Below are 26,057 nucleotides of genomic sequence, written 5' to 3'. Positions count from 1 at the left end.
GCCGAGTGTCAGAATCGGCCAGAATGAATGTAACCAGATCCGGCCCAGTTGTTACCACAGCTGGGTTTGGCTGGTGCTCGTAGAAAAACGTGCGCGCCGACGCTGGTTGTCCGGATGTGGCCCAGCGTCCAGTCTCTGATTCAGCGGCGGCAGAACGAGCGTCACCATAGCAACAGTGCCACACGAGCCGTTGAAGAAGAGGAATCGTTCGTTCGTGTGAGGTAAGTAAACGTTTAATCTTAACAACTTTTTACTTAGTAAAATGTAAGCAGAAAGTCTATTAATGAGTTTTGGATTAAGATAGAGAGCAATTTGGAAATGGAAACTGTTAGGTAATGTTATCTAGTGAGTTTCAGGTTAACTGGTAGTCTGAACTGAAACACTTCAGGTAACGTTAGCTAAAAGGCTAACAGTTTCTAGCATTAGACAACAGCTGCTAAATAATTAAAGTTCATTGAATACTGTGGATAACGTTAACTTAAAAGCTACAATAAGCAACAAGAACAACCACAACAACAATAATAGTAATACAATAATAAGCAACAGACGACCTACCATCTCTGACTACATCCACAAGGTGGACCAACAAAGCAGGTGTGTATAATTTAAGAGTGGACAGTGAGTGGACACGGTATTTGAAAACTCCAGCAGCGATGCTGTGTCTGATCCAGTCATATAAGCACAACACACAGTAACACACCACCACCACGTCAGTGTCACTGCAGTGCTGAGAATGATCCACCACCTAAATAATACCTACTCTGTGGTGGTCATGTGGAGGTCCTGACTGTTGAAGAATAAGGTAAAAGGGGGCTAACAAAGTATGCAGAGTAACTGATGGACGACAGTGGAACTGTAGAGCTACAAAGTGCACCTATAGATAGATAACTTTATTAATCCCATAGAGAAAGTCAGTAAATGGTTAGTAAACTATATGGTTAGTGGAGCTGATAGAAAAAAGAGTATACATACAAGGAGGTGGTTTTAATGTTATGGCTGATCGTATATAATTTTATAACCCAAAGATTGTCCCTTGTATTTTTTGTAGATATTCAAGTGTCCACTACCATCACTGAGCCACATTTGCTTATTCACCTCTCATACATGAGTCAAATCTATGAACACTACTCTGCAGCATCTAACAGCCGGTGTAGATCATCAGCCAAGGTCACAAGATCCAGCAAGAAGGTTCTGGGTTCGATCCCCAGGTGGGGCGGTCTGGGTCATTTCTGTGTTGTTTGCATGTTCTCCCCATGTCCGCGTAGGTTTCATCCGGGTGCTCCGGTTTCCTCCCACAGTCCAAAGACATGCAAGTGAGGTGAATTGAAGACACTAAATTGTTCATGACTGTGTTTGATATTAATCTTGTGAACTGATGAATCTTGTGTTATGAGTAACTACCGTTCCTGTCATGAATGTAACCAAAGTGTAAAACATGAGGTTAAAATCCTAATAAATCCTAACAAACAGTACTTCTTTATATTGTATATATATATATAGTTTACTTTTATAATTATTATTCTTATATGCAATTATATGTTGTTTTCTATATATAGTATTCATATAGCTGTCATTTTGGTTCACTTTTGTAATTGGTCTTATTTATAATATTCTGATTATTATTATTATACTACTTGCTGCAATTATCTTAATAAAATACTTTCTACTGCACAATCTGTAGTTAATCTGTAGCATAAATCTACTATTTCATCTATGAGGATGTGAAAGGAGAAGAAAACGGTAAATAAAGGATATCGTAGTGTTTTGGGGGCTATTCCGGCCCAGTTATGGGAGAGTAAGCGGAGATCTGGCATCCGGATTTGGGCCAGTGTATTTGGCCCGATTCTGGGCAGTCATTCAAAAAGAGTCAGAGCCGACACGGGCTGCCGGTGTTACCGGAGTGTTATTGCAAGGTTGTCTAAAGTTTTCAATAATTTAAAGGTTAGTACAAGGTTCCCTTAAGGTTTCAATCATTTTAAGGTTACGGGAACGTTAGGGGAACGTTCCCACAACTATAATGCACAACCAAACGGGAACGTTCTATTTCCGTAAAGAAAACTTTCCTGGGGAACCAAAGGGCAACCAAAATGATCCGTTCCCAGAACGTTCTGGGAACCAAAAACTAACGTTCCCGGAACGTTCTGGGAACCAAAAATTGTTAGCTGGGGTGTCGGTGGTATCTAAACCAGGGGGTTGCGAATATTCGCCTGAGTCCGATGGCCTCCATTTAGGACGTTAAGTTTTGGCACTGCGGTAAAGTTAGTTTTATATTCGACATTCGTTTAACATTCGCCATTCCGATCTATATAAATGGTTCAAAAAACACCTAACACCTATTTATTTTACGAATTCTTGCACAGATTTAAGTATACTACAAAAATTATTTTATAGTAATTTTGAGGTTAAATGTATTTATTTAAAAAAATATTAAAATGAAACCGCTGATTAAGCGTCAACTTCAGCTAAAGCGTTAGGGAGCGTCATAAAATTAAAAGAAAAACGTAGGAAACATTTACTCTGCACTTATTACAGAGAAAAAAATCCATTAAAGTCTTGTAATGTATTAATGGATTCATGTCAATCTATTTTTTATAAACACAAATTATTGTATCTCACAACCTACAAACCTTGTTTTATAGATACTATTTTTATATGTCATTTATTTTAATTTAGAATTAAGATGCATAAATCCATGATATTTTGATATTGGAGACAAATCAATCTTTTCAACTATGATATGATTTAATATAATTAACCCAAACTATTTTTAATATACACATATTAATGTCCCTCACATCCTACAAACCTTCTTTTTCAAATAATACTTTTATTTTTAATTTATTTTAATTTATAGTTTAAATCAATGCATACGTAATAAGTGTGTATAACAGATAAATCTATTAAACTCTTACATGATTTAATATAATAAACCCAAACTATTTTAAACATACACATATTAATGTCCCTCACATCCTACAAAAGTTGTTTTTTAAATTATACTTTTATTTTTAATTTATTTTAATTTACACTTAGGATCAATGAATCCATAATAGTTTCATATTGGAACTAAAGAAATCTATTAAACTCTTACATGATTTAATATAATAAAACCAAACTATTTTTAACATACACATATTAATGTCCCTCACATCCTACAAAAGTTGTTTTGTAGATCCTACTTTTATTTTTAATTTATTTTAATTTATACTTAGGATCAATGAATCCATAATAGTTTTATATTGGAACTAAAGAAATCTATTAAACTCTTACATGATTTAATATAATAAACCCAAACTATTTTTAATATACACATATTAATGTCCCTCACAACCTACAAACCTTGTTTTTTAGATTATATTTTTATTTTTTATTTTTTTTAAATTAATATTTAGAATCAATGAAACTATAATACTTTTATATTGAAACTAAAGAAATCTATTAAACTCTTACATGATTTAATATAATGAACCCAAAATATTTTTAATATACACATATTAATGTCCCTCACAACCTACAAAAGTAGTTTTTTAAATAATACTTTTATTTTTAATTTATTTTAATTTATAGTTAAAATCAGTAAACCCATGATACTTTTATATTGGAACTAAAGAAATCTATTAAACTCTGATAACATTTAATATAATAAACCCAAACTATTTTTAATATACACATAATAATTTCCCTCACATCCTACAAAAGTTGTTTTTTAAATAATACTTTTATTTTTAATTTATTTTAATTTATAGTTAAAACCAGTAAACCCATAATACTTTTATATTGGAACTAAAAAATCTATTAAACTCTTACATGATTTAATATAATAAACCCAAATTATTTTTAATATACACATATTAATGTCCCTCACAACCTACAAACCTTGTTTTATAGATACTGCTTTTATTTTTATTAAATTTTTATTTATAGTTAGGATCAATGAGTCCATAATACTTTTATATTGAAGATAAATAAATCTGTTAAACTCTGAAATCATTTAATATAATAAACCCAAAGTTTTTTTAATATACACATATTAATGTCCTTCACATCCTACAAACCTTGTTTTATAATTACTGTTTTTTTGTTTTTTTGTAATTAATACTTAAGATCAATAAATCCATAATAAGTGGTTATCAGAGATAAATCTATTAAACTGTGATATGATTTAATATAATAAACCCAAATTTTTTTTATATACACATTTTAATGACACTCACAACCTACAAACCTTGTTTTTTAAATTCTGCTTTTATTACTGTTTTTTTATTTTTTTTAAGATAAATGAATCCATAATAAGTGTGTATAAATCTATTAAACTCAGACATGATTTAATATAATTAACCCAAACTATTTTTTATGAACACATATTAATGTTCCCCACATCCTATAACCTTGTTTTTTAGATTCTGCTTTTATTTGTATTTTTTTTTATTTATACTTAAGATCAATGAATCCATAATAAGTGTGTATCAGAGTTTAATCTAATAAACTTTGACATGATTTAATATAATAAACCTAAAAAAATTTTAATATACACATATTGATGTCCCTCAAATCCTACAAACATTGTTTTAAAAAAACTGTTTTTTTTGTATTTTATTTTAATTTATAGTTAAGATCAATAAAATACATACTTTTATACTATAGATAAATAAATCTATTAAACTCTGATATAATTTAATATAAAAAACCCAAACTATTTTTAATATATGCATATTAATGTCCCTCACATCCTACAAACCCTGTTTTATAGAAAATGCTTTTTTTTATTTTTTTTTTATTTATAGATAAAATTGTTATATACATAATACTTTTATACTGGAACTAAATAAATCTATTAAACTCTGATATGATGTAATATAATAAACCCAAACTATTTTTTAAATACACATATTAATGTCCCTCACAACCTACAAACCTTGTTTTATAGATACTGCTCATATTTTTATTTTATTTTAATTTATAGTTAAAATCCATAATAATAAATCCATAATCAGTGTGTATAAGAGTTAAATTTATTAAACTCTGATATAATTTGAAATAATAAAGTCAAACTATTTTTATTAATTACATATTAATGTCTCTCACATCCTACAAACCTTGTTTTATAGATACTGTTTTTATTGTTATTTAATTTTAATTTATAATCATGATCAAAATATCCATAATACTTTTATACTGGAAATAAATAAATCTTATGAACAATGTTTGTAGGATGTGAAGGACATTAATATGTGTATATAAAAAATAGTTTTACTTTGTTATAGTAGATTATTTCAGAGTTTAATAGATTTATCTCTGATATACAATTATTATGTATTTACAGATATTAACTTTAATTTAAAATAAATTAAAAATAAAAGCAGTAATTACAAAACAAGATTTGTAGGATATAAGGGACATTAATATGTGTTTTTAAAAAATAGTTTTATTTTATTATATTAAATCAAATCTGAGTTTAATAGATTTATCTATGATACACACTTATTATGGTTTTTTTATTATGGATTTGAACCATAAAATAAAATAAAATCTAAATAAAAGAAGTATCTACAAAACAACTGTTGGATGTTATGGACATCAATATGTGTATATAAAAAATAGTGTGGGTTAATTATATTTAATTATATCAGAACTTAATAGATTTATCTCTTGTACACACTTATTTTGGATTTAATGATCTTAACTATAAATTAAAATAAAAAAAATTAAAGCAGTATCTATAAAACAATGTTTGTAGGATGTGAGGGACACTAATATGTGTATATAAAAATAGTTTGGTTTTATTATATTAAATCTTATCAGAGTTTAATAAATGTATTTAGTTCCAATATAAAGGTATTATGAATGTACTGATTTTAACTATAAATTAAAATAAAATTAAAATAAAAGCAGTAATTATAAAACAAGGTTTGGAGGTTGTGAGGAACATTAATATGTTTATATTAAAAATAGTTTGACTTCATTATATTAAATTATATTAGAGTTTAATAGATTTATTTGTGTCCAATGTAGAAGTGTTGAGGATTCAGTGGTCTAAAGTATAAATTAAAATAATAAAAAAATAAAAGCAGTATCTATAAACCAATGTTTTTAGAATGTGAGGGACATTAATATGTGTTTATCAAAAAAAGCTTGACTTTATTATATTAAATCATTTTAGAGTTTAATAGATTTATCTCTGATATACACATATTATGGATCCATTGATCTTAACTATAAATAAAAATAAAATAAAAATAAAAGCAGTATCTACAAAACAAGGTTTGTAGGATGTGAGGAACATTAATATGTGTATATTAAAAATAGTTTGGGTTTATTATATAAAATTATATCAGAGTTTAATAGATTTATTTAATTCCAATATAAAAGTATTATGTATATAAAAATTGTAACTATAAATGAAAAAAAAAAAGAAGTATTTTTAAAACAACATTTGTAGGATGTGAATGACATTGATATGTGTTTACTAAAAATAGTTTGACATTATTATATTAAATCATATCATAGTTTAATAGATTTATTTAGTTTCAATATAAAAGTGTTATAGGTTTATTGATCTTCATTATAAATTAAAATAAAAAAATAATAAAAGTATTATCTATTAAAAAACGTTTGTAGGATGTGAGGGACATTAGTATGTGTATATTAAAAATAGTTTGGGTTTATTATATTAAATCATGTAAGAGTTTAATAGATTTATTTAGTTCCAATATAACAGTATTACGTATTCATTGATCTTAAGTATAAATTAAAATAAACTAAAAATGAAATTATTATTTAAAAAAGAAGGTTTGTAGGATGTGAGGGACATTAATATGTGTATATTAAAAATAGTTTGGTTTTAGTATATGAAATCATGTAAGAGTTTAATAGATTTATCTCTTATACACACATTACGTATTCATTGATCTTAATTATAAATAAAAATGAAAATAAAAGTGTTATTTGTTATTTGTTTAGTATATTAAATCATGTAAGAGTTTAATAGATTTATTTAGTTACAATATAAAAGTATTACGTATTCATTAATTTTAACTATTAATTAAAATAAACTAAAAATGAAAAAATTATTAAAAAAAAAAAAAATTTTGTAGGATGTGAGGGACATTAGTATGTGTATAATAAAAATAGTTTGGGTTTAGTATATTAAATGATTTCAGAGTTTAATAGATTTCTTTAGTTCCAATATAAAAGTATTATGGATTCATTGAACCTAAGTGTAAATTAAAATAAATTAAAAATAAAAGTATTATTTAAAAAAGAAGGTTTGTAGGATGTGAGGGACATTGATATGTGTATGTTAAAAATAGTTTGGGTTTCTTATATTAAATCATGTAAGAGTTTAATAGATTTATCTCTTATACACACATTACGTATTCATTGATCTTAAGTATAAATAAAAAAAAAATAATAATAAAAAAAAAAAGTATAATTTAAAAAACAACTTTTGTAGGATGTGAGGGACATTAGTATGTGTATATTAAAAATAGTTTGGGTTTCTTATATTAAATCATGTAAGAGTTTAATAGATTTATTTAGTTCCAATATAAGTGTATTATGGATTCATTGATCTAAAGTATAAATTAAAATAAAAAAAAATAAAAGTATTATCTATAAAACAACTTTTGTAGGTTGTGAGGGACATTAATATGTGTATATTAAAAATAGTTTGGGTTTATTATATTAAATCATGTAAGAGTTTAAGAGATTTATTTAGTTCCAATATAAAAGTATTACGTATTCATTGATCTTAAGTATAAATTAAAATAAACTAAAAATGAAATTATTATTTAAAAAAGAAGGTTTGTAGGATGTGAGGGACATTAATATGTGTATATTAAAAATAGTTTGGGTTTAGTATATGAAATCATGTAAGAGTTTAATAGATTTATCTCTTATACACACATTACGTATTCATTGATCTTAATTATAAATAAAAATAAAAATAAAAGTGTTATTTAAAAAAACAACTTTTGTAGGATGTGAGGGACATTAGTATGTGTATATTAAAAATAGTTTGGGTTTAGTATATTAAATCATGTAAGAGTTTAATATATTTATTTAGTTCCAATATAAAAGTATTACGTATTCATTGATCTTAAGTATAAATAAAAATAAAATAAAAATAAAGGTATCATCTATAAAACAAGGTTTGTAGGTTGTGAGATACATTATTTTGTGTTCATAAAAAATAGATTGACATGAATCCATTAATACATTACAAGACTTTAATGGATTTATTTCTCTGTAATAAGTGCAGAGTAAATGTTTCCAACGTTTCTCTGTTAATTTTATGACGCTCCCTAACGCTTTAGCTGAACTTGGTGCTTAATCAGCGGTTTCATTTTAATATTTTTTTAAATAAATACATTTAACCTCAAAATTACTATAAAATAATTTTTGTAGTATACTTAAATCTGTGCAAGAATTCGTAAAATAAATAGGTGTTAGGTGTTTTTTGAACCATTTATATAGATCGGAATGGCGAATGTTAAACGAATGTCGAATATAAAACTAACTTTACCGCAGTCTTCCTACGAACAGAAACGGTTATAACTCCCCACAAAACAAAGGTGTTTTAAGAGCTGAAATACAGAACACAACCAAACACAAACGCGCTTCGTGCGGACCGAAAACGGTTTTAATTCTGGATAATTAAGATGTTTATGCGCTGAAGTACAAAAACAAACAAAACCGGCTTCGTTCGGATGCCGGTAGCAGAAGTTTCCTAGTTTCCAACACAGCACGAATTTACGTTAGTAAACACAAGCGCTTTTTTACGATAAACAAAATAAAACTAAATCAACAACACACGGAAGATTAACGTATAAATTATATGTTTCAAACATACGTATATAAAAAGTTATTTAGCTAAAGGCTACAAACAAACAACTAGGCTAGCGTCTCAGCGTGCGTACCAGCGTGCTTGTGCCTTGGTCACAATTTGGCCCTTGTCAAACTCGCTCAAATCCATACTGTGCTGTACCTCACCTCACTGTACTGTATCATACTGTACTGTACCATACTATACCATACCATATTGTACTATACCATACTGTACTGTACCATACTGTACTGTACCTCACTGTACTGTACCATACTGTACTGTACCTCACTGTACTGTACCATACTGTGCTGTACCATACTGTACTGTACCATACTGTGCTGTACCACACTGTACTGTACCACACTGTACTGTACCTCACTGTACCATACTGTACAGTACCACACTGTGCTGTACCATACTGTACTGTACCATACTGCACTGTACTGTACTGTGCTGTACCTCACTGTACTGTACCATACTGTACTGTACCATACTGTGCTGTACCATACTGTACTGTACCACGCTGTACTGGCATCATGCTCCACATTTACTTACAGAAAAAATCATCTTCATCTTCATCCTCCTCCTTTTGTATTATTTTCTTATGGAATTCTTCATTTTGTAGATCCACAGGGGTGACGTGTCCCTCTTCTGCTGACTGCATTATTAAAGCTCTAATAGATAGACAGACAGACAGATAGATGTGCTGTATTCATAATTAAAGGGAAATTCTTTAGACTGTTGTAACTGGCTGTTGTTATTGTTATGAACTGAAGCTGGTCTGTACACAACCAAATTGACACTTTGCTTAAGTTTGCCATCACATTATTTCAAATTCCTACAGTAAAATGATCTCAAAATCACAAGATTAGTACTAGAGTAAGTGTTCTTCATGATCATAAGGGTGACATTTAATAACAATTTGATTTGCTTATTTTATTGCTCTTCAAAATGTGGTATTAACACAACCGAATAGACACTTCACATGAGTTTGAGATCCGATCACAACAAATTCCTACAGTAAAAATTTCTGAAATGTATTTCATTAATAAAAGAAATCTTGAATTAAGTGGATTTTGTCCATCAGAACACGGTAAAAAATGTTTATTAAACTGTAAACAGCAGTTTTACCCTCTTTAACACTTCGGGTACCGTAATATATGGTTTAAACGCGCAGTAAACAATTAAAGACGCTCGCTTACACTTTTCACCTGACTGTGACTATAAAACTCTACAAACCACCTGTAAACAAAGTTCCACTATAAACAAAGTTTAAAAATATCACGTGTTTATATAAAAATGTGAGATTTAATCATGAAGAAACTCAATCAGTTCCGCTCAATTGTTTCATTTTGCTGGGTCGGTTCAAATGAATCGGTTCATCAGTACTGAATCATGTGTGATGCTAACAGTTAGCGGAGCAGCTAATAGTTTGTGTGTTTGAATGAAAGTGGAGTTAAAGCTCCTCAAATCCTCACAGTGATGTTTTATTATGAACTCTAGTTTTATTATGAATTAGAATTGTTACGACGAATCTTTTTGTCGAGAGGCCTTGAAGAAGCAGTCGGAGAATCCAGAAAGTACTCTTCAAAAACACTTTATTAAATGTAAGAAATGATCTGTGAATATATGTCAGAGCTAAGCCGATTGGCGCTCCTTTTCTCCTGCAATCCAGATGATCGCCAGCCAAAAAGAAAAGAGCCCCGTGCGTCTGAGCGCGCGGTTTTTTAAACTAAGCTAGGCTCCTCCTCCTTCACTGCTGGTGGAGCCAATGAAATGTGCTAAAAAAAGCCCAGGGCTCCGCCCCTCCCCCTACGGCAGACATCTGGAGGGTCCCTAACAAGGGATCACGGTAGGCGCCATTTTTAGTGCACCTACCAGACAAAGAGCCACGTGGGGAAATGCCATACAACTTCTCACATTGAATTTATGTTTAATAATGATGTTATGTTCCAAAAATCCTAACCAGCCCCCCTTGAAAGCATCTTAATGCTTTCACATTAACTTTTAACTTTAGGTTAGGTGTTTCTAGATTCCAGGAGAAAAGGATAGCCGTCAGCAACCTCCAATTTAACCCCTTCTGACTACATGGCCACTGGGCTGAATTTTTACAATAAAAGGTATCTAAAAAATAAAAAGGCTGCCAGTTAAACTAAAGGAACCGTACCTTTCGCAACAGCTCCTAACCCTGAAACAAACAAACAAACAAACAAAAAATAATAACTAAAAAATAGAATAGGAAATCAAAATAAAGGAATTTAAAAATGGGAAATCAAAAAGAGAAGAGAAGAAAATAAAAACAATGGGTGCATAGCTTCTACAGGAAATCCGTTCAGGTTGCCCTCCACAGGACGGAGCTGCAGATATTCAGAAGGGGCCCATAGCCTCTGTTTCTCTGCATGGCTCTTACTGTGTCATGGATTCTCCCCTGTCGGTCTTACCTGTTTCCGCAGCAGCACAAACATTTAAACGATGAAGCACAGAGAATATCATTCATATAAATAGCAGAATATCAAACATATATACATCGTAAACAATCCTGAGCTACCCCTTGCGTTTTGTAGCTAAACTATGTGTGTTGCACTTAACTAGTGTTTTCAAAGATGGTCTATGTGTCTGCGAACTATATGTTTATGTTTTTCTCTCCTAGTCTGACTAAATCCTTCCTCATCTTCTTGTTTCGTTCCGTTGGCTCCACTGGACTCTTCTTCCACATAGTCGGCTTTGCCGGGCTTTTCTGCTGTGGTTTGTTCCCTGTAGGCAGGTCCAGTTGGTGGCACTTCTGTCCCTTGGAATGGGTCTCCCAGCCCCCACGGAGTCTGCCTCTGCCAGTCCTTCCAAGTCTCCTTCCTTCATCACGGTGTATGATCAGTAGTGCTGGTCCTCTCTCCTCATCTTGTCTGGTCGGTTTTATCAAAAGAGTGCACTTTCAAACCCTGCAGCAATCTGGTTCCTAGCCTTAAATTCATCTGGGACCCCCCTTGGGACCCCTATACCATCAATCCACACGGTCTTGTCGAAGGATCCGCCAGGTTTGACCTCTCGGGTGTCTCTTCGATGGCTGTGGTGATTGGTCAGGACGTCCGCGGTATCCTCCACTCCGTGCTGCTTGTAAATTCTGAAAGGCATAAAAGACCAACGCACACTCCCCAGACCAATTCCCATGCAACCTTCGCCGGATTCTCATATCTCCACACAACCATACTAAATCCGCCCTACTGAATTTTTGTGCATTCAGCTGGCTGCCTGTATAATTCCCATCACTATCCAGGATAATGGTTTCCTTACACCATCCTTCTGAAAAATGTCCCCTGTTTATCGGTCCTGGTTTGTTGCTCCTGAAACAGGTGTAATTGCCTTTATAGGCTTTGATGTTAGTTGGGGTTGGTTCCTGAGTTAATGGGTGGGATATGGATAAGTTCTCACACCCTACTGGCTCAATCTCATTGAACAATGAGAGTAGGCATGTCCAATTTCCTGAAATTACTGGATGAGTGGCCAAATTAGGTTTTGCAGCTGCGCATACAAAACAATCTTTAACATCTATGCTCTTTACTGTAAATCTGACCCATTCTAACCACATATTAGGCTCCTCATACCCAGTTTCCACCGCTAACTGATCGCGCCAGGCCATTATTTCCGTTGTCGCTATGGCAACCGGCTGTGACTTCTGACTACTTTCCCCTAATTCCTCTATCTTGCCAGTTATGTTGTTCGTAACTATGGTTGTCTTTGGTTTTACACACACTATGCCCAATGGGTCCTCGCCTTGTACATCTACTCCTAAGGTAAAATAGTAATTAAGTTGGGGACCCCACTCATAGCTAGACAGCTTGGGTAGGGTTAGAAGAACTGTCTTTCCTCGCAACTGAAGTTTTGTGCCGAGATAGGCTTGGGGCTTGTCGTCCAAACCTAATGCATGCCCCCTTGATGAACGGACCGTCGGGTCATAATGAAATTTATAATTTGGGTTCGAATGAGTGAACACTGATCCCCAAGTGGGACAGTAGGGTTCTGGTGAGGGATAGGAGGCGCAGCCATAAATATGATGACCCCTCCACCTATTTTCTTCACCACAATCCACTACTCTGCACACATCAAACAACACATTGGTGGATCGGTTGTAATTTATCTCAATCTCGAAGCACTTGGTGGGGATTCTATGGTTTTGCTCAAGGGATCTTTTTGATCTCGACCCCGGAGCAGTTATATTCGCAAAGTCGCACAATTCGAAAAGTCCCAGCAGGTGACACAGTTCTCTGAAAGTTAAACACCTCATGGTTATTACTGGGCTACTCCCGTACCTAAGGCCAAATCTCAATTTGCGTTATACTCACCACCTTGGTTTGCCTACCACTTTTCCCCTTTCTCTTACTAGTCTGACCCGCCTTAAGCAGAATTAGGAATCACCCTAATTAGGATGATTAACTAATTAACTAATTAATTAGTTAATTAACTAATTAACTAATCACCTAGGATGGGTGCCTGCAGATCCTGTCCAGTCCCTGCGAGGGTTCTGGTCGGAGGTTCAGCACGGACGCAGTGGCTCAGATGATACCAGTTGTTACCTTTCTTTCCTCTTACTCTGACTGCATGTGAAGTGGCTTCAGTCACCTGCCAAGGTCCGGTCCACCTCAGCTGATCCCACTTTCTTTTGTGTACCTTGATCCTGACCCACTGTCCTGGTTCCACCTTAGACAGCTCAATTCCTCCCTAACCCTTAGCGCTTTAAGCTATGGTATTGGAGAATTTGTCTTTCCCCATTCCTCCCCCCTCTCTGAAAAAGAACAGCATTTACAATGCCCTCTTTTTCAGAGACATCCAGATAAAAAGGTTTAGTGTAGTCAGGGGACTGCAAATGCTCTGCAAGTGCGAGTGCTTGTTTTACTTCTACAAAACTGGCTTCCAGGTTGGTATTCCACTCAATTAGAGCAGTGAGGTTATGTTGACCCAATCTGGTCACTTCAGGAGGAGGGGCCCTAGGCAGGGGTATTGCACCGGAATTCAAAACTGATGGATCAGGGACTGGTAACTTAGGTTGTGGTGTGTTAACGTCTAGAGTCGCAAGTCCTTTGCTCATTTCTTTATCTGCCTTGCTTATTACAACTTTCATATGTTGCAAAGCCACCTTAGTTCTAACTAGTTGATCCTGCAGCTTTACCAGCTGTCTCCTGTTTGCTAATGCCTTCAGTCGCCCTTCTCGATCTAATTTCTCCTGCTGCGCCTCAACTTCTCCTTGACAGAGATGGGGAGTCGCAGATAATGTCAGTCACTCGTGATGTCACTTTAGCTCCGCCCCTTGAGGGTCATCCAGGGCCCCCAGTGGGATTCCTCCAATTCACTACCAACTACAGAGGGGAGCACATACAGTATTTCTAAAGTTTATCATCAACACTACAATGGAGGTCTTAAACTTTTGGATCACGTAGACATGTGTTCCTAACTTCACAACCCCCACACATTAGAACAAAGAAACAATAGAACAATCTCTCAACAATACATGCACCAACACACCCAGCAAATCTCTTATCACAATCAACAAGCACTGTGTTACTCTCAAATAATTTTAATCTTATTCACTATAACAACCCTGATTAAGGAGATTTTCCTTAATTACTTGTGAAAATGTTTTACTCTTTTCAGTTGTGAGGGATAATACTTTTCACAAATGGATGAATTCTACTCTAAGTGCCCCCCTTCCTAGTTTAAGAATTAAAACCTATTGTTCAAATACAATTCACCAGGGCTTGTAAGTCAATGGATTCTTTCAGACTCTACCCACATTAAAACACACTTAATAAGGTACCATAACAAATACTTCATCTTAACTCACAGTTTGCGCAAAATTATCTGCAACAACTTACACACCCCAGGCACACACAAAGACAAGATGGCCGACAAACCAAAGATAACAAAGCACACTGCACACACAAAGACAAGATGGCCAACAGACAAAAATAACGCAAAGCACACACAAAGACAAGATGGCCGACAAACCAAAGATAAAGCACACTGCACAGACAAAGACAAGATGGCCAACAGACAAAAATAACGCAAAGCACACACAAAGCCAAGATGGCCGACAAACCAAAGATAAAGCACACTGCACAGACAAAGACAAGATGGTCAACAGACAAAAATAACGCAAAGCACACACAAAGACAAGATGGCCGACAAACCAAAGATAAAGCACACTGCACAGACAAAGACAAGATGGCCGACAAACCAAAGACAACAAAGCACACTGCACACACAAAGACAAGATGGCCAACAGACAAAAATAACGCAAAGAACACACAAAGACAAGATGGCCGACAAACCAAAGATAAAGCACACTGCACAGACAAAGACAAGATGGCCAACAGACAAAAATACCAAAACACACTGCACACACAAAGACAAGATGGCCGACAAACCAAAGATAACAAAACACACTGCACACACAAAAACAAGATGGCCGACAAACCAAAGATAACAAAACACACTGCACACACAAAGACAAGATGGCCGACAAACCAAAGATAACAAAACACACTGCACACACAAAGACAAGATGGCCAACAGAGAAAAGATAACAGAAAAAGCAAACTGTACACACACGGTTTCACCCGCGGTTCGCAGACAAATATACACAGAAATTTACTGACAAACAAAACTCCTGATGTACTATTTTTCGAACCGAATTTAGAATTTAGAATAATCAAATTAATCGGGCCCCGCTACCAAAACAGACAGGCTCGTGAACATTTAGAACAATCAAATTAATCGAGCCCCGCTACCAAAACAGACAGGCTCGTTAAAATTTAGAACAATCAAATTAATCGAGCCCCGCTACCAAAACAGACAGGCTCGTTGAATTTTAGAACAATCAAATTAATCGAGCCCCGCTACCAAAACAGACAGGCTCGTTAAAATTTTGAACAATCAAATTAATCGAGCCCCGCTACCAAAACAGACAGGCTCGTTAAAATTTAGAATAATCAAATTAGTCGAGCCCCGCTACCAAAACAGACAGGCTCTCCTTTCGCTCCAATGGTGTCCGCGAGCTCCGACCCAGCTGAACACAATGGCGCCCTGTATAGTTTATTTAGACCGGTCTGGTTCAAACTCAGCAATCAGGAAACATACATTTTAGCTCCAGCATATATTCCCAGTTTTAAACTATCTAATGATACTTTAGTAATTTAATCAGACACTTACGGATTCTGAGATTCAATTTCACACTCACTACGCTAAATAATAAGTGCAGCTAATCTATACAGAGAACGTCTGTTTATCTTGTGTAGGCGCGCCTTGTACTGAGTACAAAAGATTCCCAGAATCCAGGTCTTAGCTCAGTCAGCTGAATCAATTTGATGCTATTTCAGGCCTCTTCGAACCATCCTCTGCTACCATCTGTTACGACGAATCTTTTTGTCGAGAGGCCTTGAAGAAGCAGTCGGAGAATCCAGAAAGTACTCTTCAAAAACACTTTATTAAATGTAAGAAATGATCTGTGAATATATGTCAGAGCTAAGCCGATCGGCGCTCCTTTTCTCCTGCAATCCAGATGATCGCCAGCCAAAAAGAAAAGAGCCCCGTGCGTCTGAGCGTGCGGTTTTTTAAACTAAGCTAGGCTCCTCCTCCTTTACTGCTGGTGGAGCCAATGAAATGTGCTAAAAAAAGCCCAGGGCTCCGCCCCTCCCCCCTACGGCAGACATCTGGAGGGTCCCTAACAAGGGATCACGGTAGGCGCCATTTTGAGTGCACCTACCAGACAAAGAGCCACGTGGGGAAATGCCGTACAACTTCTCACATTGAATTTATGTTTAATAATGATGTTATGTTCCAAAAATCCTAACAGAATGAAGTTATAATGAAATATAAGGGTTATAATTAAATACATATTTTACTTACTGATGAGGCTCTAAAAACAGCAGCTTCTTGTTCTTCTTATGACGGTTATTGGCGGATGGCAGAACAACTTAAGACGCACCAGCACCACCAACTGGACTGGAGTTGAACAGCAGCTTAGAAGTAATACACCTCCATTAGCCCTGTATAACTACAGTCTGCAGTGTTGGGGAGAACTACAGTCTGCAGTGTTGGGGGTAACGCGGTACAAAGTAACACATTACAGTAATGTCATTACTTTTTTCTGTAACGGCATCGTGGGGCGTCGTCGTCTGCACGCTTGGCATCGGCCGAGCTTACTAGTGTGTTTAAAAGTGATCTTGAGGTTACATTAAAAGTTGTGACTGTAAGCTCTGTTTGTGTGTGTGTGTTTTCTTTAGGTTAAGTGTGTTGCTTTATTTGATATTTTTCTTTGTTAATAGTCTCGTCCATTTCATTCTTTTCTTTAAAGATTTGCTCAGAGCTGGATTTCTCTTTGTTGTTATTTTCATTGTTATTTAGAAATTTTATAAATAAATTGTGTGCTTTGGAAAGATTGTTTCCTCTTTATTATTTCATTATTGTAGTAGTATTATGTTACATCCCTATCACCCATAGATCACTACGGGATGTAACACTTATGTTTAAGTCTAAACTGAAAACATATTTATTTTCTCAGGCTTTTGATTAGTATAGACAAAGGCGCAGAGCTTGGGGGTTCTTGGTCATAGAAACTTGTGGTGATCAGGGATGTTGGGTCGCTGTCGTTCTGCCTCTCTTGTCCAATCACTCTGGTTTGGGTAGGAGAGGTGGGCGCTGATGTCCTGTGAAAGCCTTCATGACCTTGTTACCTGCTCGCTCTCCCTTTTAGTTATGCTGTAATAATTAGGGCTGCCGGAGTCTAAAACTCTCTGTAAAACTGTTTGTCAACTAGCATTGTACATTATTAACTACATTCTCTGTTGTTTTACCCCGAGGGCATTCTGATGGAAACCTGTTTACCCGCCGAGGTTAAGGATTAAAGTCGAGACTGCCGGGACAACGATGCTGCTCCTGTCAGATGTGACGGGTCTGGAGTAATTGCAACGACAAGAAATCACTACAGACTTTATTGAAGACTAGAGCGGATAACAACTCTATTATTATTTAATTGTTTATTTATCTATTTATTACCACTGTATGATTTTTAGATCATTCAATTCTGTGTTTGTATGATTTGTGTAAATCGTGTATTTATTTAAAGTATCCTCCAGACCACCCAAGAAGGATGGGCCCTGTTGAGTCTGGTTCCTCTCAAGGTTTCTTCCTGTAATTTTCAGGGAGTTTTTCCTTGCCACAGTCGCCCACGGCTTGCTCAACAGGGGTTTTTGTATCTGTTGGTCCTGGATTTTGTAAAGTTGCTTTGAGACAATGTATATTGTAAAAAGCGCTATATAAATAAAGTTGACTTGACTTGACTTATGTTAATGTTTTTTCATTGTGAATCCACTATGAGGGTTTACGTTGTGCATTTGTGTTTGAATACACTGCTGCAGGGTTTACAGTGTTCAGTATTTGTTTTGATGTGAAACTGGTTTTTGGGAACTAAGTTTATGGTAAAGTTTGTGCAAGTTCTTCAAGTTTTACAAAGCAAACTGACTAAAGCCATTTAGTACAACATTTCTGACTCTGCCTTTTTGTCTTTGCAAATATGAATTTTTACATTAATTTTATTATTATATTTGTATTAATAGATGTACACTTAACATTTCTATGATTTATTTGAATGGAGTTTCATGATTAATTTAAATAGTTTAAATTTGTGAAATATTTTGGCTATATTCTGATCATGTGGGAGTGATGTACACATTGAAATCAAGTAAATTCAAAAGATTGTTTTTTTTAGTGTATAATTGATTTTTTTATTAAACGTCCACACATAATAATACAATTATAAAATGTCCACAATAATAATAATAATAGTAATAGTAAGTAGTAGTAGTAGTAATCATATAAAAGGTCAAAAACAATGCAAATCAAGCAAACCTATCAGCAGAAGTTGACTGCAGACAGCAGATAACTCTAGTAGTGGTAAGTTAGTAACATTTGATCTGCATTACAGTTCAAACTCAGGAGCTCAGATTTAAACAGCAGCTTTGTGACATCACAGTAAGGTGTTCTATAAAGCGGGGAGTAAGAGGGGTGAAGGATCAGTTGTGTTGAGACCCCCCGCAGCGTTCACTGTGTTTTCTTTCTCTCTCTTACGAGTGGAGCTCACCGTGAGTTTGAACGGTGTGTGATTCGGTGTCTCTGTTCGGCGGTGCCTCTGGACCTCATACTTACCTGGCAGGGGCGAGACCATGATCAAGAAGGTGGTTTACCCAGGGCGAGGCTCAGCCATTGCACTCCGGTTGTGTTGACCGCTGCGAATTCCCCAAATGTGGGAATCTCGACTGCATAATTTCTGATAGTGGGGGACTGCGTTCGCGCTCTCCCCTGATTTCTGTGATAGCAAAGAAAGAGTTTATGACTGCAGGATGATTGTTTGCTATTGGTTTGTTATTTTTTAGTGAAGTGCATCAAATACTTTCCAAAGAAAATCGTGTGTCTCCATTTACGTTTTTATTTTTTGCACAACTTGAACAAAGCATAAAAGAATAAACAGACTACTAGAAATGCTCCAAAAGTACTTGGACTGATTTTTTACATGAATTTCCATTCAAATGTAAGACTTTTTTTGCCTTTTCCTGTAGAATTGTAATTTTGGAAATCACTTTGCACATCAGCGTTATGCATGGTGTGGTGAGAGACTCGACCAGCAGTCAACAGTGAGAACAATGGTTGACATATTGTGCATGGCAGCCAATTGATTATTTTCTGATAATGAGGGACCGCGTTCGCTTTCCCGTGATTTCTGTGGTAGCAAAGAAAGAGTTTATGACTGCAGGATGATTGTTTGCTGTTGGTTTGTTATTTTTTAGTGAAGTGTATCAAATGCTTTCCAAAGAAAATCATGTGTCTCTATATTTTTTGCACATATTTGAACAAAGCATAAAAGAATAAACAGACTACTAGAAATGCTCCAAAAGTACTTGGACTGATTTTTTACATGAATTTCCATTCAAATTTAAGACCTGTTTTGCCTTCTCCTGTAGAATTGCCATTTTGGAAATCACTTTGCACATCAGCGTTATGCATGGTGTGGTGAGAGACTCGACCAGCGGTCAACAGTGAGAACAAAGGTTGACATATTGTGCATGGCAGCCAATTGATTCATTTCTGATAATGAGGGACCGCGTTCTTTTTCCAGTGTTTTCTGTGGTAGCAAAGAAAGAGCTTGTAGATTTAAGCCGACCGTATTCATTTAGTTTCTTGTTCTGAATGATTTTCATTCTGATTCGTTGTTCTTTTGCGTGCAGCTCCGAACGATAGGACGGATTCGTGGTTTTATTGCGTTGGCAAAAAAGTGGTTGTCCAGAGCTATTTCATTTTCATTCATTTTCTGCATTTAGCAGACGCTCTTATCCAGAGCGACTTACAGAAGTGCTTCCATAGTAAACATTTCATTTCTCAAGTTTTAGTAAACAACAGTCAAAGAACACAAATCTACTGAAACCTGTTAAAACCAAAGTGTTTTTGGATAGTCAGTGTTTACATAACAAGCTTGTTGATACAAACGTTAAAGAGACCGGTGTTTTAGATCAGCTTCAGCACTGGGCACATAATTAGCCGTTTGCACTATTTCTTAGGCTAATTTGACCGTTTCATGATTGAGCTATGCCAAACCTGTAAAAAGCATGCTTGTCAGGTGGATTTTTACAGTGTTTTTTTTTTTTTTTTTACTTATTTTTGTAGATTAATTTGAAATGATAATTTTTTCTTCTGTTTTTGTTGAACCAGGTTTTTTTTTTTTTTCTGGCAAATGTCGGCGTGGTGGTTTTGATGTTGCAGAATAGCGGCGTTTGTGTTCGGTGAGGTTTGTGCTGGTGTGATGAGTAGACGAGTGGAGCTCACCGTGAGTTTGAACAGTGTGTGATTCGGTGTCTCTGTTCGGCGGTGCCTCTGGATCTCATACTTACCTGGCAGAGCGAGACCATGATCAAGAAGGTGGTTCACCCAGGGCGAGGCTCAGCCATTGCACTCCAGTTGTGCTGACCGCTGCGAATTCTTCAAATGTGGGAATCTCGACTGCATAATTTCTGATAGTGGGGGACTGCGTTCGCGCTCTCTCCTGATTTCTGTGGTAGCAAAGAAAGAGTTTATGACTGCAGGATGGATGATTGCTATTGGTTTGTTATTGTTTAGTGAAGTGCATCAAATACTTTCCAAAGAAAATCGTGAGTCTCCATTTACGTTTTTATTTTTTTGCACAACTTGAACAAAGCATAAAAGAATAAACAGACTACTAGAAATGCTCCAAGGAGGAGGAGACTCTCCGCAGACACCATGTTCCCAACAAGATTAACCACCTCATATTGGATTACTACAACAATTTCCAGATGAGGGTTACATCTGGGTCCATAACATCTGAGTGGCATAGGCTAGAGAAGGGAATTGTGACTGGCTGCACCATTTCAGTAACCCTTTTCGCCCTTGCCATGAACATGGTAGTAAAATCTGCGGAGGTGTTGTGTCGCGGGCCACTGACCAAGTCTGAAGTGCGGCAGCCACCAATCAGAGCTTGCATGGATGACCTGATTGTGACTACATCATCGGTCCCTGGCACCAGGTGGATCTTACAAGGGCTTGAGAAGCTCATCTCATGGGCAAGGATGAGCTTTAATTAAGCCATCAAAGTCAAGGTCACTGGTCTTGAAGAGGGGAAAAGTCACGGGACAAGTTCCGCTTCAAGATCTCAGAGTCCACCATTCCAACACTGTCAGAAGAGCCGGTCAAGAGCTTGGGGAAGCTCTTTGACTGCAGCTTGAATGACAGAGCTGCCATTCACAAGACCTGTGGTAACCTTGGAACCTGGCTTACCAAGGTTGACAAATCTGGGTTGCCGGGTCATTTTTAAGCTTGGATCTACCAGCATGCCATTCTGCCCAGGGTTCTGTGGCCGCTGCTACTGTATGATGTCCCAATGTCAACTGTGGAAGCTCTGGAGAAGAAGATCGGCAGTTACTTGCTAAAGTGGCTTGGCTTGCCTAGAAGCCTAAGCAGTGCTGCCCTGTACGGGGCCACCAACACCCTACAGCTCCCCTTCAGCGGCCTCACAGAAGAGTTTGTGGTAACACGGACAAGAGAGGTTATGCAGTACAGGGACTCCAGGGACCCCAAGGTGGCCACAGCTGGCATCGAAGTCCGCACAGGCAGGAAGTGGAGTGCTGCCAGAGAGCTACAGGCAGCCGAGGTGCGGCTCAGGCAGAAGGCCCTTGTTGGGACAGTGGCAAGAGGGAGATCAGGCCTGGGCTACTTTCCAGGTAGCCAGGTGGATAGAGCTGAAGGGAAGGAGCGACAACATCTCCTCCAGGAGGAAGTGCACGCTGGTGTAGAGGAGGTGAGAGTCAGCAAGATGGTGGGGCTGAGTCAGCAGGGAGCCTGGACAAGGTGGGAGAAGACGCTGCAGCGGAAGATCCCATGGCCAGATCTCTGGCGGGCTGACAGCTACCGCATCAGTTTCCTGGTCCAAGCTGTCTATGACACCTTGCCGAGCCCAGCAAACCTATACATCTGGGGCAAGATTAAGACACCTTCCTGCCCCCTGTGTGCTGGGAGAGGATCGCTTCAACACCTCCTCAGCAGCTGTCCCAAAGCCTTGGCCGATGGCCGCTATCGGTGGCACCACGACCAGGTGCTCAAGGCAGTTGCGGAAGCAGTCACCACAGCGATTCACTCCAGCAGACACTGCCCTAGGAAGAACAATATCCCTTTCCTAAAGGCCGGAGAGAAGCCCCACTCGCGAACACAGACCGAGTCAGGCCTGCTGTCCACAGCCCCAGATTGGCAGCTGAGAGTGGATCTGGGAAAACAACTAAAGTTCCCCGAACACATCGCCCAGACCAGACGGCGGCCAGACTTGATCATCTACTCAGATGCTACCAAGCAGGTGATCATGTGGGAGCTGACTGTGCCATGGGAAGAGCACATGGAGGAGGCACACGAGAGGAAGCAAGCGAAATATCAAGACCTGGTGGAGGAGTGTAGGAGCAGGGGCTGGCGGGCTCACTGCGAACCTATTGAGGTTGGCTGCCGGGGGTTTGCTGGGTGTTCAACCTGCAAAGCTCTGGCAGGGCTAGGAGTGGTTGGAGCTGCTAAGAGGGGAGCCATACGTTCTATAACGGAAGCCGCAGAGAAAGCCACACGATGGCTTTGGCTAAAGAGGGCGAGCCCGTGGATTGGTGCTGCTGGGATGCAATCCGGGTCTTGATCAACCCTGGATGGGTCACCTGAGTGAGGGGGTCTAATGTTGAAAGACCCGTAACCCCCGATGACCCCAGGAACATCACTGATGATGCATCCCAGCTAGGGCTGCACGATATTTCGTTTCAGCATCGACATTGCGATGTGTGCATGCGCGATAGTCACATCGCAGGACGTGCGATGTTACTTAATGCAAATTAAATCAAATACGTCATGCTAAAACTTTTTTGCTGCTTGACACAAAACGAAAATTCACACCGTTCTCATTTTCCATGACATATCTACCAGTGTGTTCAAAAACCTAGTGAGCTGCCTTGCTGTACTACCTACATAGGCAGCTGCCACAGTAGAGAGGATCCTAATAAGTCAATGACTTAGAAGGCAGGTTATTGGAACGTGCCCGATTCCATCGGGTTTCGTGTTTAGCATTTAGCATTTAGCATCTTGCCATTAAAACCAATGGAATGAGGTGGGACGGCGCTAACATGTCAACATAACATCTCGATTCGTGTACAGAAAACTGTTACATTTGCTGACAAGCCCAAACTTTCAAAGAAAAACACTCGTTAAAAATTCATAATTATTTATTTACGTTTGAGAGAAGAGATGCCGCAGTGTATTCTGGGATTGACTTCATCACTAAGGACGCTTTCGAGTCTCACTCGTTCTGCCTCAGCATTGTGCTTAGTAACTAAGGCATCTAAGTAACTAAGAAATCTCGGATTTGGAACAGGTGTATAGCTGCTCTTTTGTTTGTATAGTTTTTTTTAAATAATGTTTACTACTTGAAGAGTTTTTGATTGTGAAATAAAATTTTAAATGACCAATTTTGTCAATCCTGTTAATTCCCTCATGTGATATTGAAGCTTTCTTAGTTTAATGCTCAGTTTCAACCGAGTACAAAGATGTAGCTTGTCATAATCTTTTGTATCCCTTGTTCGGCACCACCCTTTTTCAGAGATGAGCCCCTTATTTAGAGTAAGATACATGCATTATTAATATTATTAATAATGTGGTGAAAATTCCTGCATTTTTTTAATATCGCAATATAATCGCAGGAAAAAAAAATATCGCAATGTCAGTTTTTTCCAATATCGTGCAGCCCTAATCCCAGCGCATCCTAGAGAGGTATTTAAAAACCAAACCAAAAGTACTTTTTTACATGAATTTCCATTCAAATTGAAGACTTTTTTTGCCTTTTCCTGTAGAATTGCCATTTTGGAAATCACTTTGCACATCAGCGTTATGCATGAGACTCGTTATTAAGAGACTCGACCAGCGGTCAACAGTGAGAACAAAGGTTGACATATTGTGCATGGCAGCCAATTGATTCATTTCTGATAATGAGGGACCGCGTTCGCTTTCCCGTGATTTCTGTGGTAGTAAAGAAAGAGTTGAAACCAGAATGGCCTCCATCAGGGTACAGACAGTTCCACAAGTGACTGGACGCCCTAAATTAGTGACTGAACTTAAATCCATGCTAGGATTCCCACTGGCCAAATTTGGGCGTACTGGCACAAATGTCCTCTAAGATATACATTTCTTCAACATATATTTCCCTACACTATTTATTGTTTCTACATTTTAAGGCTATTGTTGTCCTTGAATTCTATAACAGCTATGTTATTCAGTCAACAAAGTATTAAATTTTAAGTCATTTATTTTGTCTTACAGAATTTAAAGGCTGTTGGTTGATGTGTGGACAGCTGTGACCTCCACATATTATGATATCCTGCACAATCTTGAACAAGATGGGATGCTGGACATTGCAAATACCCTGCACCTCTTCCTGGTACACCTTGTGTTTCTTCCCCGACCTTCAGATCTTTGTTGAAGGCTGGAACCACCATCCCCTTTTATGACCCCAGAACAAATGTGGCAAATGTAACATTTGTACTGACTCTGACTTGTACTGACTCTATTCTCATAGATATTATATATAAATAAATAACAGTACACAGTTTGTTTTACTTATTTATTGAATGGGCACAAATATCCACAGACGAACTGGTCTGATGTGTTCCTGTCCTGTGAGCCATTGAAAGAATGTTCTTGGACAAAGAGAGGGCGAACCAGCTGTCTTAACCATAGGTGGTAAAGTCTGCATTAGCCTGTTCAGAAAGAAACACCAAAAAGCAAAATAAGCATTGACTTTTGTATAGATTACAATGTTTCTTGTTATATACATGTACATACCACTCTGCAAATGTATTTACAGAAGTGTAGTCAATAAAGCAATAAGCCACGAGAGTGCGTTACTGTGATTTTATCACGGGGAAGGTTGTTTTGGCACGACGCGAAGCAATCAGATTTTAGGACCAGAACTATCCGTTTTATAATCATATTTTTACAACACCTTAAACACACACAAGCTGGTGTTATTATAGCAGGTGAACAAAGCGGAATTGGAATTAAGGGCCATATTTAATGCATTAACTCAATAATTATAACAGTGTCCTAATATGATAGTATTGTCCTTATAATTTAATTATAGGAGTAATAAAAATTAAGATAATATCAAATACATTGTTATCTTTCTCCACACTAGCTGGCATGATTCTATACAATCCAATCGAAAATATATTTGACACACTGAACATAAAGCCTAAATAAAAACATTAGTGTTAACAATACACAATAAGTGCACCATATTAAATGCAGACTGGTTGGTACTATGATACTGTTGATATTGCAGATATGTTTTACCTTACTGCTTGGTGTTCTAACACTACTTGCTTCCTTGCTGGATTCTGGTGGGGGAATCTCGGCTACAATAGATGCACCAGGGGAAAGCTCTCATTGTATGTGGCTTTTTCTTGAACGCTGCAAATGATTCAGAAACCTACGTTTAAAAGATTTCATTATGCATGGTAAATATGCAATGTTCACACTTTATATAATAGTAAATAAAGCAAAAGCCTGACATACTGTAAGGTATCAAAAACTATAAAATTGCTGTAATAATAAAAAACAGCAAAACATTCAATTGTAAAACATTTTATTTTAAAGAGTTGCG

The 26,057-nt window shown here is 36.7% G+C and overlaps 1 long non-coding RNA gene, 2 other non-coding genes and 1 pseudogene across 3 annotated transcripts; 3 read left to right on the top strand and 1 right to left on the bottom strand.

Annotated features, from left to right (window-relative positions):
• The first annotated feature begins 114 nt into the window (after positions 1 to 114).
• On the top strand, positions 115 to 23,048 carry LOC134329595 (uncharacterized; annotated as a pseudogene).
• LOC134329683 (U1 spliceosomal RNA) lies at positions 19,014 to 19,177 on the top strand. Its single transcript, XR_010014907.1, has one exon. It is a non-coding gene; the product is annotated as a U1 spliceosomal RNA (small nuclear RNA).
• On the top strand, positions 20,750 to 20,912 carry LOC134329707 (U1 spliceosomal RNA). Its single transcript, XR_010014931.1, has one exon. It is a non-coding gene; the product is annotated as a U1 spliceosomal RNA (small nuclear RNA).
• A 1,954-nt stretch (positions 23,049 to 25,002) lies between the features above and the next one.
• Positions 25,003 to 25,819, bottom strand: LOC134329376 (uncharacterized). Its single transcript, XR_010014865.1, has 2 exons — positions 25,748 to 25,819; positions 25,003 to 25,152 (listed from the first exon to the last, which is right to left on the bottom strand). It is a non-coding gene; the product is annotated as an uncharacterized LOC134329376 (long non-coding RNA).
• Between the last annotated feature and the right edge of the window lie 238 nt (positions 25,820 to 26,057).

Source organism: Trichomycterus rosablanca, chromosome 15 (genome assembly GCF_030014385.1).
Source record: "Trichomycterus rosablanca isolate fTriRos1 chromosome 15, fTriRos1.hap1, whole genome shotgun sequence".
Lineage (NCBI taxonomy): Eukaryota > Metazoa > Chordata > Actinopteri > Siluriformes > Trichomycteridae > Trichomycterus > Trichomycterus rosablanca.
This window is presented reverse-complemented; position numbering and strand designations above follow the sequence as displayed.